The sequence below is a fragment of the Zalophus californianus genome, chromosome 3, assembly GCF_009762305.2.
Source record: "Zalophus californianus isolate mZalCal1 chromosome 3, mZalCal1.pri.v2, whole genome shotgun sequence".
Classification (NCBI taxonomy): Eukaryota; Metazoa; Chordata; class Mammalia; order Carnivora; family Otariidae; genus Zalophus; species Zalophus californianus.
The window spans coordinates 64,372,315-64,392,605 of NC_045597.1; the positions used below are offsets into that span (position 1 = coordinate 64,372,315).

General features: G+C 37.0%; 1 non-coding gene across 1 annotated transcript; it reads right to left on the reverse strand.

Moving 5' to 3' along the window:
- Positions 1-14,083: 14,083 nt before the first annotated feature.
- On the reverse strand, positions 14,084-14,218 carry LOC113921196. Its single transcript, XR_003519592.2, has one exon. It is a non-coding gene; the product is annotated as a small nucleolar RNA SNORA52 (small nucleolar RNA).
- Positions 14,219-20,291: the final 6,073 nt, after the last annotated feature.

The following is a 20,291-nucleotide window of genomic DNA, read 5'->3' on the forward strand; positions in this document are numbered from 1 at the left end:
AATGGTGGTGGTGATGGTTTTATCTCTGACTACCAACAGCATCTCATCTATGACTACTGTTTAGCGCCCATTTATCAGTGGGAATAATTTATTTGTTGATATCCTGTTGCTCCCTCACTTGCATATAATAAAGATAATGGAGGCACATTGATTTATCTTTAAATTGTAGATTGCTTAACTGTAAGGAGAGATCATGGACTTTGAACACAATACAGCAACTGGAGGGGACTCTGAGTCATCTCCTTTGGGGAAGGAGGACAACTATGTTCTATGTATGGGGGAAAAGTTGTGCATAAAAGTTTGGTGAACAAAGGAGTGCAGCATGGTGGAGACAGAGAGCTGTCCACCAGAAATTTGTATTTGCCCTTCCATCCTGTGGAGTTGTTGCCAATTACTGGCTGCCCAGCCAGGTCCAGCACTGCATAGATTCTGTCTAGTTAGATCAAGCCAGTGACTGATTTTAACCAAAAGAATATGAGAAGAAGAAATTATATACTCCAGTTGCAAGTCCAGGTCATCTAATCTCTACTTTGATAACTCCTTCACTTCTAGCTGGTGAACATGGAGATGACCTCCCTATGCAGTGACCAACACAAGCCATGTGTTGAAGGGAGTAGAGCCTCTATCTCCCTGGATCTCTAAAGAACTCACAAAATAGGACTCCCCCACCACCAACAATTAATAAACCTTCCCAGTATTGTTACATGTGAAAAACTTAAACATCTATTTGTTGGAGCCACTCTACACTTTTTAGTCAATTCACCACTGATTTATTGTTATAGTAGCCATCTGTTAATAGCTTAACATCCCACAAATGGTCAGCAGTGCTCCAAGCTAATGCAACCCCGCCCCTAACAAACTGGAATCTTATTACACTTATCCCTTTCAGAAGAGTTGCATTGGGTGTAGAAGTCCCTTTGGCAAGTCCAGACAAAGTATCTGGTTATCTCAAAGTATACCAAAGAATATCACAGAAACTCAAAGCCTGGTATATCAGGACTGATCTTCAGCTAATCCCATTGTCCAAACTTCTCTTACAGCCTGATTTCAATGAAAAAAGAAGTAGAGATTATTACTTCTCATCTTGTATACCATGAAGGTATTTATGGCCAAGCCGGGTCAACAACAAAATGAATGAATAAATATTGCACATGCCATCTAACCAAAGGATTTTTTTAAAAAACATAGAATTTAGAGTTAGATGAAACCTTAGTGACCATATGGTTCATTTCATAGTTAAAAATACTGAAGCCCAGAGGTAAAATATCTTCTTAAGGTCATTGAGCTAGTAATTACCACACTGTCTAACATTAGAAGCAATGTCCTGGAAAATTCTTTTTTTTTTTTTAAGATTTTATTTATTTATTTGACAGAGAGCACATGAGACGGGGGGGGGGGGGGGGTCGGAGGGAGAAGCAGACTCCCTGGCAGAGCAGGGAGCCCGATGTGGGACTTGATCCCGGGACTCCAGGATCATGACCTGAGCCGAAGGCAGTCGCTTAACCAACTGAGCCACCCAGGCGCCCCTGTCCTGGAAAATTCTGCTGTAAGTTGATCTCCCCACTGTTCCCTCATATTAATATCAGTTTAGAAAATAAGTTATCAAGAACTCGAAATGGCCCTAATGACAATGCGGTGGCCGGATCCCAGAACTCAATTCAGAGGATATCCTGGTCTATGTCACCCAGGAAACTAGGGTTCTAGGATGTAGCTTTAGCAGTCCCAAGTAAACTATAATTCTAGTTCCTGGTGCCCCTGGGTGGCTCAGTTTGTTAAGCATCTGCCTTTGGCTCAGCTCATGATCACGGAGTCCCGGAATAGAGCCCCACATGAGGCTCCCTGCCTCTCCCTCTCCCTCTGCCTCCCCCATCCCCCGCTCGTGTGTGCTCTCTCTCTGTCAAATAAATAAATAAAATCTTTTCAAAACTCTAGTCCCTAACACTTCTAATTTTCAAGTTCCATGGGATGTGATTTATTAAAAAAAAAAAAAGCATCAGAGATCTTCCAAATTGCTGTTTAGAATCACTACACAAGGAAAACATGGATAGCAATGTGATGAAAATGTCCAGCACAGTGTTGGCATATAGTAAATCACTCAATTCATATTTATATTTTAATAATTGTTGGGGGGAAAAGAAGGCCACAAAGCTTGATTCACAAGCCTCGTAAATATAAGCTGATCCTACCTCTGTAGGAATACTGACCCAGACACCCCGAAAACAAAGGGAATGCCATGAAAAGCGACAACCTTATCCAAGACAAAACAATGGACATTTTTTTTTTCAAATTAAGAAAAACTGAAGGCCCTTTAGAAAGTTATTCATGTTTTGGGCTAACATTAAACCTACTATAGTTATGAGAAATCCATAAATCTCCACACCTAAAGTTTTCATTTTGTCTTCCTTTGACAGAGTCCAGATTTCCCAAGGGAATAAAATTCTGAAAATTCACGAGAAAATTCTGAAAATAACCCCCAAATTTGGTTTGTTTTGCTGCTCAAAGTTTTACATTCTCAGTTTTATTATTAGGTTTCCAAATGCCTCATGATTTCTTTCTGACATACTAACATTTTTGTAATCAAACCCACCAGCAGATTTCTCACTTGATGCCACCACCGAAAGCTAGCAGGGAAGTGAAGCCCTGCATGAAGACGAGTATGCAGATTTTATTTGAGGGGCAAGGAGAGGGAAATGGTGACCAGATACCTTCACTGATATAACGGAAATGCCCTAAATCAACATCATAATCTCCCACCACCACAAGCACACTCAGAGATTCAGAGAATCCAGAGAAAAGTAGGATGTCCCTAGGGCCGTTACATTGTATTTAGTGATTTTTCTTTTTGCATGGAAATTTAGATACATTCTCAAATGCTGACAATCCTGGTAAGGTGGAAAGAAATCCAAAAGGAGGCATTTTGTTGGTTTCAGTGTGTAAGATCTGTAGATTTAGCCTTTGGGTGGCTCTAAATAAGAATGTGTGCTATGTAGGCAAAAATACACATGTCAGTTTTGCTCACTTATATTTGCTGTTTGATATGGCATGAGGTCTTTGGCCTTGAAGCTCTATTTATATTTTTCAGTGTCTGTGAGCTGAGACATGTTTTGGAAACCCTTAAGGTATTTTTTAAATCAATTTTCTGAAAATCATTGTACTGTATGAATCAAAAAGAACTGGCTTCACAGAAGCCAATGTCTATCAGACTAGGATCTGACATATTCAAGGCTATAAATTTTAATATTTGAGGAAACTTAGCTGGATTCCTTTTTGGTTGTAAAGCAGAATATCTAGTCAACAAATAATCTAATATACTCAAGAGTTCACCAGCAGAAAAAGAAGTTAAGTGACCTATACCAGTGGTGGAATAGCAAATGGTGAGCAACTTTATTATTATTATTATTTTTTTTTTTGCCTAAACTGGAAAATATGACTGCTATTCAGGAAAGAAGGGAAAGCTCTGTGTATTTTACTTTTTAATTATAGGTCAAATATATAACTCTAGTAAAATTGCCCAAGTCTTATGTTGTTGAAGTCCCATGAAAATCCTTCCTTTGTATTTATAATGAATTGACTAAAAAAATCTAGAATAACATGTATGTTTTAGAAAAGTACGGAAATCATAGAAATAGCGGGCATAAAACATTTCATATCTTACTTCTTCAGGAAGTGGAAGTTCTTTCTACGTCTTCCAGGGACTGATCATTTGCAATCTTCCTCCCTCCCTTCCTCCCTCCCTTCCTCCCTCCCTCCCTCCCTCCCTCCCTTCCTTCCTCCCTTCCTTCCTCCCTCCCTTCCTTCCTTCCTTCTTTCCTTCCTTCTTTCCTTCCTTCTTTCCTTCCTTCTTTTTTCTGACTAGGAACCACCAGAATAAAGTAGGGTTGTTTAGACTGGTTTCAGTTAAGGTGATACATATAATGTAAATCAGCAGCAGAGGCGCTAGGTGTGGGGAGAATTACATTTGCCAACATCTAGCAAAACTCTATAAAGAAATCCTCTAAGGGTGGGGGGGGGTGGGTCTGGGTGGCCCAGTTGGTTAAATACCTAACTCTTGGTTTTGGCTTAGGTTGAGACCTCAGGGTTGAGATCTCAGGGTGGTGAGACTGAGCCTTGTGCGGGGCTCTGAGCTCAGCACAGAATCTGCTCTGGACTCTCTCTCCCTTTCCCTCTGCCCAACCTCCCCAAAATGAATAAATAAAGTCTTTAAAAAAAAAAAAATCCTCTAAGCCTCTTTAACCCCTTGAGGTGTTATTCATCAGAACATGATCTCATCCTCCATTTTCTTCCTCTGTTTCTTAAAACAGCACCTGGCTCCTGCCACATTCTTCCCAATTTCCAGGACTGGGAATTTTCTTTCTCATATGGATTAGTTCAGCCTTCTTTTTGACTTTTTAAATTCAAAAGAATGAGGTAAAATTGACCCTTTCAGAAGCCCAGAATGAGCAGTGAATAACATCCTTTTTAGAAGGCAGGGGCAGGCGAAGGCTGTGTTTAGACCCTTACCCAACTCCCACACCTAGCTCTGCTGTGTAGCTTCTTACCATACAAGCAAAGGCTTTGAAATTAGTCAGACAAGGATCCAATCTTCATCTGCTGCAATTGCCTAACTTGTTGAATTTAGTTTTTAGCTGACTCTGTTTTAAATTATAAAATAGGGGGCAACAGATATAAAATTAAACAAGTCTCAGCATTTTTAAGTCATTCTAAATATTCTTTGTCCTCTTTGGTAACAAAAAGGCAGACATTCTTCTCATTAATTTGCATTCTGTTAAAAAATGTTAGTTACAAGGAATCTTGAAATAATTCATCTATATGATTAACTACTCTCCATTTAATAGACAAGCCTGCCTTAGCCATCAAAGCAGCCTTTGAAATACTGCTACATTCTGAAATGTTCATGAACTTTGTGAGGGAGTACCTAGGACACTATCTCGCTAAACCTCTATCTTTTCATCTCTCACGGGGTGTAAAAGGGGATGGCATTGTCTGGAGAAAGTAAAATTGCTTCTATAAAAGCTGGCATGCCCTGAAGTTAAACCATGAAGGAATTGGGAAAGCCAGTATTTTCTCCTAAGAATTATTTTAAAGCTCTCTCAACTAGAATTCATCAAATATTTACTGCATAGTGGTCTGTGCTGGGCCATGTGTTAGGTGAAAATGGTGCAAAGACTCTGCTCTAGCCAGTCATGTGCTGGAACCAAAAGCTAAAGATTCAGAAATGTTGTGAGGTTTGTTAAACCTGTGGTAACTTGAAATCAGTGATGGTAGGTGTATTTACACCAATAAAATTGGAATATGGTATGAATCAGGGTTCCCACACTCCAGAAGAGGTTTATCAGAATACCACTGACTCATCTCTCAAAAACCTTAGTCTTGTGGATAGTCCAACAGACTCAGTTCAGTTCAGTATAACAAATATTAAAATAAAAGGCCCACTAGAAAATCATCGAGATAAGGTAAATTTTAATCCTGTTTTCCACTTTGATATCAGTATTTGTGCCTTAGTTGACATTCTTTGAAAACCGAATACTTCTGGAATTTTCTGTTATTCCAATTTAATGGAATTTGATGTGATATCAAAGTAGATTTGATATCAAAGTAATACCACAACCCTGAGACGAACTAAAATAAATACCTTTTTTAAAATAAATTAAATTTTTTAAGTAAATGGAAAATCTTTCATCATTCTCAATGTTACTGTGAGGTGTTACAATAATGAAGCTTGTTGTTAGTATGGACAACTGAACTTAACACACCCAAATGCACTTTGCCAAATATGGTTAGCTCTTAAATTCTCTTCGTTGTTTCTCAACAGTAACACTTGCTATTAAAGTGGATTACCGATGCTTCCTTCCATTGTCATTCCCTTCTCTTTTATCAGCAGAGAGAAATTTCAGCCAATCTCTTCAGCCCTAGTTCTCTTTCGCCTTGCTTTTGAGCTGATTGTATTGGGGTGGATGGGGGATACCTACCAAGGAATGGTGGTGAAGGGGACAAAAGAGAGGATGTCTCCCCTCTGCTATACTTTTCGGGCCCAAGTCCCCACCTTGCTGTAAACTCTGCTTTAACTTAGTAAGGCTGTGTTGAGAAGCGTGATGGGAACTGTTCTGCAGGGAAGTTGTAGAAAGGAGAGAAGAATCCTCTTCTGAATCAGAGTTGCAAGTAAAAGTAATAAGTTCCCGCACCTTACTTTAGCGTCTTGAATGTAATGTAATGGGAAATTCGGTTAGACATAGTGGTAGGTTCTAGGGTCCTATCTATTTCAAGCAGCTAATGAACTAGTTAGAGTTAGTTGGCCAAAGATCGTAACCACTGTATATATTTCTAGTAAATGCAAAGAGGCTGTTTGCATAAGGAATCGGTGCTTATGTAGGAGACTGGCTCAAGGCATTTGAGGATTTTTTTTTCTACAGTTATTCCATAAACTATGCTCTTTCTCACAGTATGTTTACAGTGCCTCTTTTGCATTGTCTCCTGGGTCTGTCATAAATTTCATAAGAAGATTAGCTTCATTACTTCATTCACACCTCATTTTTTTAAAACTTATCCATACACATGCCGTATTAACCAACTTCTTTGCTTATTATTTGCTCACCTTTTACTCTTTGCAATAAGCATATGTACTCTCAAAGGGTAAAAACCTTTTATTGTTTAGCAGAATGCATTTTAAGGGCAGGGATGATTAGTTACTTCATTTTGGTATCCACAATATTTAGTATTTAATGTGCTTAATAATATGTGTTGGAGGAAAGAAGGAAGGAAGGAAGGAAGGAAGGAAGGAAGGAAGGAAGGAAGGAAGGAAGGAAGGAAGGAAGGAAGGAAGGAAGGAAAGAAGAATTGGAGAGAGAGAAGGAAAGAGGGAGGGAGGAACGGGAGGGAGAAAAGAAAGAGATACAGGTTATGCAATTTTTTAATAAAAAAAGGAAAGAGATACTGCTTTTGTTTGAGTGCCATTCCATTCCAACTTATGCAAAACACCTAAGTTATTATTTTTAAAATCCTAAATTCTACTTCAAACCCATCAAAATAGCGTCTCTAACAAGTGAAGATTGGAAAGCTTAATATTTAAAAGTCTGTCCCGGTTATTCTGATATCAGATATTTTGGGAACCACCACTGTTTTAATCAATGCTAACATGGTTGTCTTAAGCATATATATATATACATCTCCTGAAAATAGTTATTGATTCAACATGAAGAACTCTCTGTGTGGGCCCCAGGAATGAACAAAGCAAAGCCCCAGATGTCAAGGAGTTTACATTTTGTTTAGAAGGTATTTAAAATAAGGTAGTTGGAAAAGGCCACTTTGAGCTGACATTTAAGTAAATACTCAAATGAAATTACTAAATCATCCATCAGTGACTATAATTAACAATGTCCTAATTTTTGTAGGGCAAAATGGCCTGCATGAGTTTTATAAAACATGTTTTTTAGAGGATATAGTTTTGTTGTCATGATATGTTTGTGAAAATGGCATGAACCCTTTTATTCTACCAGAAGAAATTTCATTTATTTCAAGTAAACGTGGATCCAGTGACAAGGCCACTTTTAAAGCAAAGATTATCTTTAAAAGCCATTGAAACATGAAAACTACAAGTCCCTAGACTTCCAACTATGTTTCTATGACTGAAATGGTAACACAAAAATAGCTCAAGCTCTAAAATTATATTGTATGAAATTATGGATGCACAAGAATCAGTTTCCTCTGAGCTTTGATAATTACATTTTAAATAGAGTACTGACATGCTGTAATTATAATATTAAAATGCTAAGATAATCAAATGCTCAAAAAGGGTATTCTGGGCTTCTAAGAGATTTTATAAATGTCATTAAAATTTTTACTGTATTTCAATTACATCATAGGAAGACTATTATTATGTGTATGTTTCTGTTCACATCTAATTGGCAATCTTTTTGACACAGATAAAATTATTGCCATTGTATCTATTTAATAACATTGATTTTAGAAATTCTTATTTTATGCAATGCCTTTAATTATTCCTTTCAGTAGAAACAAACAAACAAAACAAAGTCCTTTACTTTCACTATTTCTTCTTTCCTCCTGTTTCAGAATTCTCTCCCTTTTTCCAAAGTTAATCAAATCCTCTTGCTTTGTTCATATTCCTCTCCTCTCCTACATACTCTTGAGAAACTGCTCCATTAACTGCCTCTTTCTTTTGCAATTTTGGCTTCTTCTAAATTGGATATCTTTTTTAAAAGTACATAATATCTCAGTTCTTCCCTATATTAAAATTACAAGGAAAGTAAGAATATGACACCATTAAGGATCCTATAGCTAATTTGAATTATCATTACCTCTCTTTTCATCATGCCATCAGACTTTTTGATAAGACTGGACTGCATCCTTTGCTCAGCATTGTGTTTCTTCCTTTCTCTCTTCAGTCTTGTTTCTTTTTTTTTTTTTAAAGATTTTATTTATTTATTTGACAGAGAGAGACATAGCGAGAGCAGGAACACAAGCAGGGCGAGTGGGAGAGGGAAAAGCAGGCTTCCCGCTGAGCAAGGAGCCCGATGTGGGACTCGATCCCAGGACCCTGGAATCATGACCTGAGCCGAAGGCAGACGCTTAACGACTGAGCCACCCAGGCGCCCTCTTCAGTCTTGTTTCTATCCCCTTTACTCCACCAAATGGTTGTCTCATAGGTCACCAGTGCCCCGAGTCGCTAGGAACCTATGGGTCTTATCTATGTTTTGACCTTAATAGCACCTTGTTCTTGAAATCTCCTTCCCCAAGAAGTAGAAAATACATTTCTTGCTTCATTTCCTACCCCTCTGCCCCATCTCCATCTTCTTTACTGTTCTTTTCACCAATCATAAATTCCATTTCTTCATCCATTTTAATATAGCTTTCCCCAATGTTCCAGTATCAGCTTCTCTTCACTCTCTTATTGATTGATTTCATTTACTGCTTTCATTAATTTGGATTTAAAGCACTCATTACTATTATTAAAGTTTTATTACTATCATTTAATGATAAATATGTTTCTTGCCTTCAGGATTAGCTAAGTATGTATGCACATGGAATTAGAACAGACAGGGATATAGCTTATTGTCTGTAATGCTGTGCCATAAGTGTATTACTGTATTCAAACAAAAATATAATGATGGTACCAAGGGAGAAATGGCGAAAGATCCTTCTGTCAATTAGACTTGCCAAATTTAGATTACCATTCATCTGAACCATGAAGAACAAATATAACACTTGTCAAGATATATGAGGAAAAAGTGAGCATTCCTGGCAGAAAGAATAACACATGTATGAACATTTAAACTATGAATTCTATGATATTATTTAATTTTACTTTTCTAGTTATATTTCTTCCCTAGGCTTCCAAGTTGCCTTTCTACCTCTCTGATGGACTTCTCCAGCAGGACAGCTGGGCAGCTCTCAAAATGAACACTTTCTCTGCCCCCTCTGCCACCTTCTTCTCTACATCTGCTTTCAGTTAATGACAAGCTCAGTCTTCCAATCATCTAGTGATTTTTGGACATAGCTTGAACTTCATCTCACCCTCTCTTTATAATAAGTTATCCATTATTATGAAATTTTCATCTTAATGTTTCTTTCATCTATTCCTGCCTTTCCTTTCCTTTCAAGCTACATCTATCAATTCACTTACTCATTTTTTTAGAAAGTACTTATAGAATGCCTTCTTCAGCTCTCCTAAGGTAGTTTTCTAGAGCTAGAATAATGAACCAACCAAGGAAATTTCCTACGTCCATGACTTTTCATTTCATAATAACCAAATGAACAAATACAGGTATGGATACATCCTGGGCAGAAATATCACATCTCCAGCATGGTTTTCTTTTGATAGGTTGGCCAGCGAAAACAGGATGGTGAAAACAGAAGGAGGAACATCAATTAAGAGACTATGGAAGTTGATTCATGGCCATGTAGGTTAGTAAACATCTTTAAGTATGTGCCTATATGTGCATAGCAGCACTGTATTAGGCCCTGAGCATGCCATGAGAAGGATACATAGAGCAATCATGGGGTTATCACAAATAAATGGTAGGTATATTGCTTCTCCCCGTTCTTCCTTTTGATATTTTCCCACCAGAGTCAACTTCAAGAAATCTAAAGAAGCCTTGACATTGAGCAGATGCTGAAGATGTACAAGGAATTCACAAACTCACTTTAAAAAGATTTGAGAAATACATAATTCCTTTGAATATCAATGGATAAAATGCAAGATGAAAATGTCATTATTAGATGGGAACATTAATGTCATAGAGGCTTGCTACTTTTTTTTTTTTAACCAAAGATTCAAGGTCCTAAAAGACCAGTCTAGCTTGTAAAATGCTGAGAAAATATTTCATTAAATAAATTCTGACAAGTGACCCCACAAAAATAACGTTGACCATGAACTTCACAAAAAGCTTTTTGGGAAACAAGTACATTTTATGAAAATTTATGTAGAGAAAATAAACCCCTTCTCCGTATGTGAAATCTTGGATAATTCCTTCCCATGTCAGTTTCTTCCTCACTCCATACTAATCCACACATTCTGTAATGCAGAGCAGAACCTTTTGTAGAAAAGATGGAGAGAGTAGGCCCTCATATGTATCTTCCATCTCAACTTTGGACTTTTTTTTTCTTTAAAAGTTTATCTAGTGTTCTTTTTTTTCTTTCTTTCTTCCTTATTTTAGAGTCTTAGCATTTAGGACATATACAACTAATCTGAAAAAAATTCTACATAGACAAAGGAATTTCTGACATCTTGACAACAAATATGGAGGTTTGAGCCACTAGTTTTTCTGAATATTAATTGCCCATGTGTAAGACAAATGTCAAACTTACATAAAAAAGGTGAACTCTAGCTATGTAATCATATTCTAATCATAAAAAGACCTTAAAACATTCACAAGGAAATGCAAGTTATTTTTGAAAGGTACTGTGTATGGGTAAAATATATAAAATGTTAGAGGCTTTTAAGAGGATTTAAGGAGTGGAATGACAGAGGGGGTCAGACTCAGTCAGGTGTGGAATATCCAAGAGCTTTAAAGCACCTGCTTTAAGAAAAGAACAAACACAACTCATTCTAATTCCAGTTGAGCATCCTCTTTTTAAAGTTTCCCCAGCAAGGAGTATCACTTCTTCAACTGGCCAGCAGCCTGAGGAAAACCATCAGGATCTGAGAGGAGGCATGTACCTCAGAGCCCACTCTGTTCCCTTGGGCTCCAGACTGTTACCTCCTTTGTCCACACCGGAAGAAGGGGGTTATGCCTGTGACACTTCGCAATGCCTATCATCCCTAGCTGATTCCCTTACACATGAGGTTAAGAAGCCCAGTCCAAGTGTGTCTCTAAGAACTACTCTTACCTGAGGATCCCACATCCCAAATCCATCTGTTTGGAACTGGTAACAGATTATCTTATCTGGACATCTGGAAGGGCAGACACCATAGTGGCCAAATATACAACCATAAATTGTAATCCAGAAATGGTCACTAGGCCATTACTGAGGCCAACCCTTATTTTATGAATGAAACAACTGAAACTTAAAGCAGTAGGATGATTTTTTCTATACCACATACTAACTTAATCACGTTTTAAAATTCAGCTCTTTAGCATTTGCTGCACTGCATTATACTCTCTGCCACATTTTTCCTGTAAACAAACTACCAGAGAAGATTCATTTCTGAAATAAAACCCTTCCACTGGCAACATTTTAGGGAACATGAAAACATTTAAATAATAAAACACCACGAAAGCCCACACTAATGTGGCCTTATTTACACAAGAGCAATGGCCAATACAGGACAATCCCTTGCTGCTGTCCTTTATTTCTAACTGTACTAGAACATCTATCATGCTGTATATAATACTCTTTCCATTTTCCCACCCTTGGCTGCTAGCTCATCAAGGGCATGTCTTATTAATTCGTAAAACCCTGGCATTCAATACATGTGTGGTGCATAAATGAATGGATAGATACCTGCATGAATGCATGAAAAGTCTGAGGAGCAAGACTGCATATGGAGATAGATCCATGCTGTGAGGACCAGTAAAAGCCAGACTTAAGTTCTTGTATTTGATGTACCGAGATATAGAACATCACTGAGGTTTTGAAATAATGAAGAGATTTGATGAAAGTAATGTTTAAGAACAAATCTGGCGATCATATGGAAAGTAGATTGAGAGGACATAGATAGTATCAGGAAGGCTACATGGCTCAAACTCTACTAGAACACATCCAGTCTGAAGACGGGGATTACAAAGAAACAAAAACAGTCAAGTCTAAGAATGCTACTATTGCATAATACGTGAAAGATGTCAAAGTGCTAAAAACCATTTTTTGACTCACATCTTTAAAAACACAACTCAGAAATCACTTTCTCACAGGGGCAATCCATGGTCTCAGGCAGAGCTTCTCCACTGATATACCAGAGATCAGTTCCAAGTATGTCTAGCACTTCAGCCCTCGGGTCCCCTGAGGAGCCGAGGGTGGAGAGAGACCTATGGCCAGTCGCTTCTGACTATAAGAAGTCTTGACCATTTACCTCTATAGGCTATACAAATTTCTCACCTCTATGAATGCATGACATGAAAATTTTCAAAAGCACAATCAAGCCCAATTATTTTCCCCTCTATTGTCATTTAACTCCTGATGTAATGAATTATTCAAACAGTACCACTTTAGGCAAAGAATGAAATAGATTTGAAAAGATTACCTCTACCTGTAGCATATTCCAGTCCAATAAATGTCAGTGGAACAAGGTATCACAGTCGGAATTGGATACAACTTGGTGTTCAACAACGCAGAACCAACCTGCGTGGCTGTTTGAACACCTCGTCATAATTTCTCTGTCCTGAGAATATGTTTTTTTTTTTTTCCTTTTCCATTATGGAGGTACATATAAAATAATGCTTTGGAATATAGGAGGTTATATTATAATGTTTACTTATTACTTCATTATGTTGTGGCTTTTTAAATTGTATTTTTAAGTTTTAGAACAGTATTTAGTATTACATATAAAAACTTCATAAGTAAACATATATATCCAAAAACAGAGAGGTCCTGAAAAGTTTTTACTGCTGAAATATGCAATCAAAATTTTGAGAACTGTTGACTTACATTCTTTCTCCCATAGATACTGTGTGAGTTTCCCCAAGGAGTTCCCAGGAGAGGAAAGATAAAACTGACCAGAAATGGCTCAGACTGAAGCAAATACAAATTTCATTTTGCTTCTTTAGTCCAATGAGTTCACATCTACAAATGATTGCTGTCGTTTACCAAAGATACTTTCACCCAATGATACACATTTACTGTCTATACTTATAATATGTCCCCTCATTTATTGCATACACTATTTTTACCACATACAAATATTACATCATTAATTTGGGAGTACCTATTTCACTTGGGCCCTTGATGCTTCCAGCTTGCTTTTAAATCTCCACTTTCTTTTCCCTCTTTGGTGCTAGAGATATTATTATTGCAATTTCCTCTTTTTCTGCCGTCTTAATATTTGCTATATAATTTTCTAACCTTTTTCAGCACTAACTATATAGAAGAAACTGCTGAGTGCTCTGACTCAATGTCATTTGGTTCTCCCCACCACAGATGTAGTGCTATGATGCGCTGTTGGTTATCCACTTTTTATAAAGAGAATTGAGGCTGAGAGAGGCTTAGTAACTGCCCATATTCATACAAATAGCAAGTAGCAGAGTAGAGAAATAAACAAAGTCTTTGTTTGAATTATATAAATATTACTGTGAACCACCTCAATTCTCTTGGAAACATTGAGAATTTAATATAGTAGGTGATGGAAATCCCAAAAAGGAATATGTTTGGGACTCTTTGCCAAATTAGGGGATAAATAACTTGTATTTGGTTAAGGACAAAGGGAGATTACTTAGTGAAGGCCTGTGGAGCAGTGTGGACAAAGAATCAGAAGGCCAAAGGAGAACCAGTAACAGTAGCAACTGACAGTTATAAGGCAGACAGACAAATTATAAAAAACATTCATGATAATATTTCACAAGGTGTGTCGGGAAATAAGAGGTAGATGGAAGGAGAAAGATATCATCTCTTCTCCCCCCCACCACGCCCACCCCACTGAAGTCTAGAAGCACCCCTGGAACAAGCCTCCTGAAGCCTAGCTCACTTCCCTGGGTGAGGCTTCTGGAATGATCTGGTCCCCAGGCGAAACCCAGCAGACTACAGGCTGACCAGCAGGGACTGGGACGGACCATATTTCCTCTTATTCAGGAAGAAGTTAAGATACTACCTAAAGTTCTTGAATCCATAAATAAATATTCAGGTTATTTTAAAATTTATAGGTAATAATCAGCAGACTATGTTTAAAAAGACATTGGGAAGAGAGATGACTGCAGGCGATGGTATGAGTATTTTTCACAATTAATAAATATAGCTAAAGAATGATAAATCAAGAATTAATGGCTTAAATACCTAACTTGGAGTTACTGAGTTTACAGTTAAGAGTACTAAAATAGAAATAGTCAAAGAAGTTTCCTCTAAGGAAGAAAAATTGTGACTTTTCATTGTAGCTTTCTATATGTTTGTGTTTATATATATATATAACTTACTGTGATTGCTTTGATTATAATTTGAAATATCTCTTAAACAATGGATTTTACTTACCTTTGAATTTGTCTCAGTATCTACATTACTTAAATGCCTTTGGGGTCATTAGTTTGCACAACGAAGGGAGTTCTAATTGCAATGAAAAGGGGAAGTTTTAGTCAATCCACAGTATTTTTTCCTTTCCAAATTTTTCTTACATTGGGTGCTGAATGAATACTTATTAAACATTGCAGTTCAAATTCCTTGCCTGTTAATGTGAGACCCCTTTTTCACTCGCTTAGCCTGGCTTGACTTCCTGCCACCCATTTCTCCAGATGTCAGTGAAATAACCAAAGCTCAGGCACTTAAGAAGTCTTAGAAAACCACTAACACCCAGTTAGCCCTCAGATGAGGGGTCAGCAATTCAGCTCAGCGCCAACAGCATCTGAGAGCTCACTGAAGGGGATGTAGCAATAATCCTTAGGCAGCTATGCCCTCATCTTTGCTAGCAGAGGCTTTAAAGACAGCTCAGAGAGTTCATTATGCAAACGGAATTGTCTGGATCTACTGACAGTGAGGCTGAACTGGACAGACCGTGGGCATAAATATCCACTGGGTATACTCTCCCACATGCAAAGACACACTGGACAGACCTTCTTAGATCTGGATATATTATCCTGCAATTAATAAAGGGCAAGAAAGTTCATCTTGAAGATGAGTCACAGATAACTTAGAAAATTGGACAGAATCAAAAAGCAGTGAACCTTCTTTATCATATTTAGTCTTTGAAGAATACTGAATTTTCCTGAAGCTCTGAAATACTATTCTTTATAAAATGTGCATGCCCACACACAAACATGGTACACACACACATGCACATCTAAACTCATTGAACACTCAGTTCAAATACATATATTTGCACACATATTTGAATTTGTATATATGCATATGTATATGTGTCATATATGTATGTATGAGGGTGTTTGTGTGCGTGTGTAGCGAGAGAGAGAAAGAGAGAGAACACGGTGCCCAGTAGCTGTGTGGAATGGGGCAAGTTACTCACAGATGTAAGTTTTCCTCCTTTTACAATGAAGCTAATAAAAATACCATCCTGAAAGGGTTTGGTCATAATGCTTTTGCAGGGCTCACATTAGACGATTTATGTCTAACATTAAGGTTATTTCTTAGATTTCCAAAAAAAAAAGTTTTAATGGATTAATTTGTAATTTCCTTTACTTAGGACACTACTTGGACATACTTGAAATGTATCTTGATTTAGAAATCTGCAATCTCTTGGGGTGCCTGGGTGGCTTAGTTGGTTAAGCGTCTGTCTTCAGCTCAGGTCATGATCTTAGAGTCCTGGGATTGAGCCCCATGTCGGGCTCCCTGCTCAGTGGGGAGTTTGCTTCTCCTCTGCCTCCCTCTCTCAAATAAATAAATTTTTAAAAATCTTAAGGAAAAAAAAAAGAAATCTGCTATCTTTCTAGAAGTTCTCAGAATATATTTTTGTGTGAACAGAGGCACATTCAGTTGGGGTCTACCACCCTTAAAGCCATGCATCATCACTACTGTATGCCCAATCACTATGGTTCAGCAGCTTTATGTCATGGTCAGTAGTGGCTACTAAACATCTTACCTGTGCCAAGAAAGACTCCATGGGACTCTCTGCAAGACTGCCTGGGATCATTCCTCTCTTCATATTACCTTAACCTGAGAGATAAAGATTAGGATATAAATTCAGTGTCAATTAAAATGAGATAATGTTGGTGTTTGTTACTTCAAATTGACAAATAAATATTCACTATATGGAATACATATTTATTTTATAATAATAATTGGTTGACATGGTGAAACTTGTGGCCTACATTGTTGGTGCTAGTATAAACAGATCAACATATCTGAAATGGGGTGTCAAGTTCCTAAAAGACTTATACATGCTTATCCACTTTGTTAGAGCATTGACACTTTCAGGAATTTATCTTAGAGAAATAAATTATGTACAAGAAAGTTGTGCATCAATAGTCACTATCTTGTTTCAAAATTTCAATGTAAATAACCTGTAATTGTAAAATAAAAGCTAAATAAATAAATCATAATATGTCCATAAATAAAATAGGTAATAAAATACATATATATATATATATATATATATATATACATATATATATAATGTGGGAAAGTTTTATTGTATAATTTAAGTAAAATAAAATTATGTAGAAATATTAACTCTCATATCCCCTCAACAAACACACACACACACAAATATAGGAAGAAAAGAATCTGCTTTAAAATATTAGCAGTAGATTAATGGCTGTTTTTATTTTCTTATGATTATTCTTTTTTCCACGTATTATACAATGAGTATATATCACTTTTGTAATCAGAAAAACAGCCATTATTTTATAAAATAACTATTTAAAACTTGATGTCTTTCTGTAGCATTTTGTTTTTCTGTTTGTTTGCTTATTTCCAACGTGAAATATCCTTTTAAGCAGAATGAAATGGGAAATGGTTGCTTTGAGCCAAGAAGGCACATATTGAAGGAAGTGAAAGCATGCAGTGTTCAAAAGCTATTGACATTATTTCAGAAATTTATCCATCTTATTCTTTTAGCTAGTTTTTGTGGGGTTTTTTTTTTGAGAAGATTCAGAAATTAAATGACCTTTTCTAACTAAACACACGCAGATGTAGTCATAGGTAATGATGGTATTATGTAAGCTCAGTATGCGCAGTAAACCTTAAAACGTGTATTCTACCAACTAGCAATTTTCCCAATCAGCTTTTATTTTGCTGTGCCACCATCCTTTAAAGCCCTAATCATGGAGGTGGCTCTGGAGAAAGAGCTGTGTTCCATTTGAACTCAGTGGGTAATGAATGTATAAGGACTAAATGTGCTTTTTGCTCTCTGTAGCACAGTGTGCTTTCCCTGTTTTGCAGTCATTTTCTCCAATTCAATGCAAATTCTTGTAATTTCTCCCAGAAATAAATGCTATTAAATGCTCTATTTCTCTTTCATATGTCAGAAACTTCCTACCCTTCCATAGGCTGTATTTTTGTCAAAATTAAAAAATCTACATCACGAGCCAGAGACAGACAGACCCCAAGTAGCCAAAGTTGTCAGCTAGGAATACGTGCAACTTCCAACATGAAGCACATAATTATTAACGTCAAGCAGACAACGCTGTGTGATGGGCATTGCTGCCCTTCATGTCTCCAGCTCTACCTGGCTGGTTTCATGTGAGGTCTAAATAAATGGCTCATAAATTATCACACACACACATACACACAAAGACAAAACAAAAACCTAATTAAAACCAGTATCATGATCACGTCCTAAATTTCAATCCTGTTTGATTTATGGTGGCTCAATTCAAACTCTATTTATAGAAGCAGAAAACAGCCTTCATTGTAAAGGTCTATTGCTTGGTTGATCTCTATTTCAGACTGAGTAAAAATGGCACGATTGCTGGAGGCCATTCAAAGTGCCTTGGGATTTTTTTTTTTTTTAGATAGTATGAATCTATATTAGTCTAGGTGTTAATTGAATTAATATGCAGAGAAAGTCAAAGAAGAGCAAATTGAGAAAATGATCTTAAATTAGGAAGTTATTTTTATAGTTATTTTAAAATGCTTGTTAATCTTTAAAAACGAATATAGCATGGCATGCCCACTTGGGAAAATACCACACAGGAATACGTATAAAACATGCAAGCTGAGGTCTGGAATCACTGTGGTGATTGATCTCTCTAGGATAATGTCAACCAACATATAGTAGATTGAGGAGCAATAATCTGGTTAGGAAGTACAAAATCCTATGCAATAAAACCTAGGATACTATGTTGTTGATGCTGCTCATTTCAGAGGACATTAAAATGAATGAATTAAGGAATGCTTTTTTAAACACTTGCATAAACTCATTTAACTCTTCTAACTCTGGATTACGCAGGAGAAAGCCAAGACACAGAGAAGTCAAGGGACTTAAGAGGCCTCACACAGATAGAAAATGGCGGCACTCAGGCTCAAAACCAGGCAATCCAGCTCCAGAGGCGTTCTCCCAATCTCTCTACCCCATCACCTCCTTTGCACCGTCTGATGACTTTCCCATTGCTTTAGGGAGACCAACAGTTCCTCTGAGGTGTTCACAGCTGACCTCTGTGATTCTCCCAGGGAATATCTGCTTTAGTATGTTTAATAGAATTGAATTCTGTGTGAAATTGCATTTAAAAAGAGAAGGGCATACAACATATTTTACAAAATAAGACTACACTTGATAAATCCCAAACCCCTTCAGGATCTTAAACTACCTCAGAGTCAATGCTACAGACATTAATTTGCACCACAGAGAGCTGTTTAGATGTACTATTAAATAAAGACTTTTTGGCTGATGCTGGGGTAGCGGTGGTGATGGGGAGTAGTGGAAGAATCCAAGATGCCTTTTTATGATGGGTTCTTTGTCCTTAACGACTGTTTTTGTAACTTTTTATAGTGGGATGGTTGAGATAGTTAAGGTCAGGCGAACTGAGGGAAGTTGGAAGACAGTTCTATTTACTGGCTCTGAAGCCAAATGTCAAGCACAAGGTATTGGGCCTGTGCTATGTCTCCCATTTGAGGCTGACATGAATTTCTGTGAAGAGAGAACAAGGCGAGACACTGTATACTACACCCTTTTAGGTCTGCTCGTGGATTTTTGTTTTCACCCCTTGAGGTCTTTTGGGTTTTGGCATATGTCCCAGGATTTACTTTTTTTTTTATTGTGTTAATCACCATACATGACATCATCAGTTCTTGATGTAGTGTTCCAAGATTCCTTGTTTGTGCATAACACCCAGCGCTCCGTGTGGTACGTGCCCTCTTTTTGACTGTACGGAGAACTTTCTTAATCTATAGCTTATGTGCTTTCAAGGAAAATGTATTTAATATTTGTGATGTACACTGAACTATTTAGAAAAATTCTAGCTCCAGACACTAATCAGGGTTCCCAGTAAGATTTTACTGAATATATGACATTCTTTATCTAGCAGTCACACCCGAAGGAAGGGCATTTACTTTGTCATCATAAATGCTGAGTTGGACACACTACAGATCTGTTCAATTGATAGCACAGAGAATGATTGTTAATTTTGCTCAAGAATTTCTTTAAAAAGCAGATTTTAAAATAGCCCATTTTGTAAATGCATATAAACAGAACTGTAAACTCGCATTTTTACAGATATGTATTTTTCCTGTCCCAGAGTTTCTTAAATAAAGCATTGCTTTAATATATAACAAAAGACTAAATTATTTCTTTTATTTCATTAATGTTTCTCTTAGTATGCCTAATTTACTTCTGAAGAATGTATTGCAGTTAATTTTTATTCCTATTGTGCCTACAGTACACAAAGACGTTTATAATTTTGAATCAGTGCTATTTTGTCCAGATTTGTATTTCTGAAGGTTTACTAGTAAAGGGGATCAGGCCAATTCTTGAGAATATTCCACCATGTCAGATGATTAAAAATAAAGTGTCCTATAACTACAGATAATGACTGCTTGATAAATCACAAGTATGAAGAATAAAAATAATATAGAGTCAAAATGTGTTTTTTGGCCAAGATTGAAAGGTTACCGCAGAAAAATATGAAATCAATAATTGTTTTTGCCAAATTTGTAGAACAGTAAGTTGGGAAATAACATGAACAGAGATAAAATAGGCAGTTGCTCTCAGGGCACACTTATGAAATGTTGAAAAGGAAAGTAGGGCA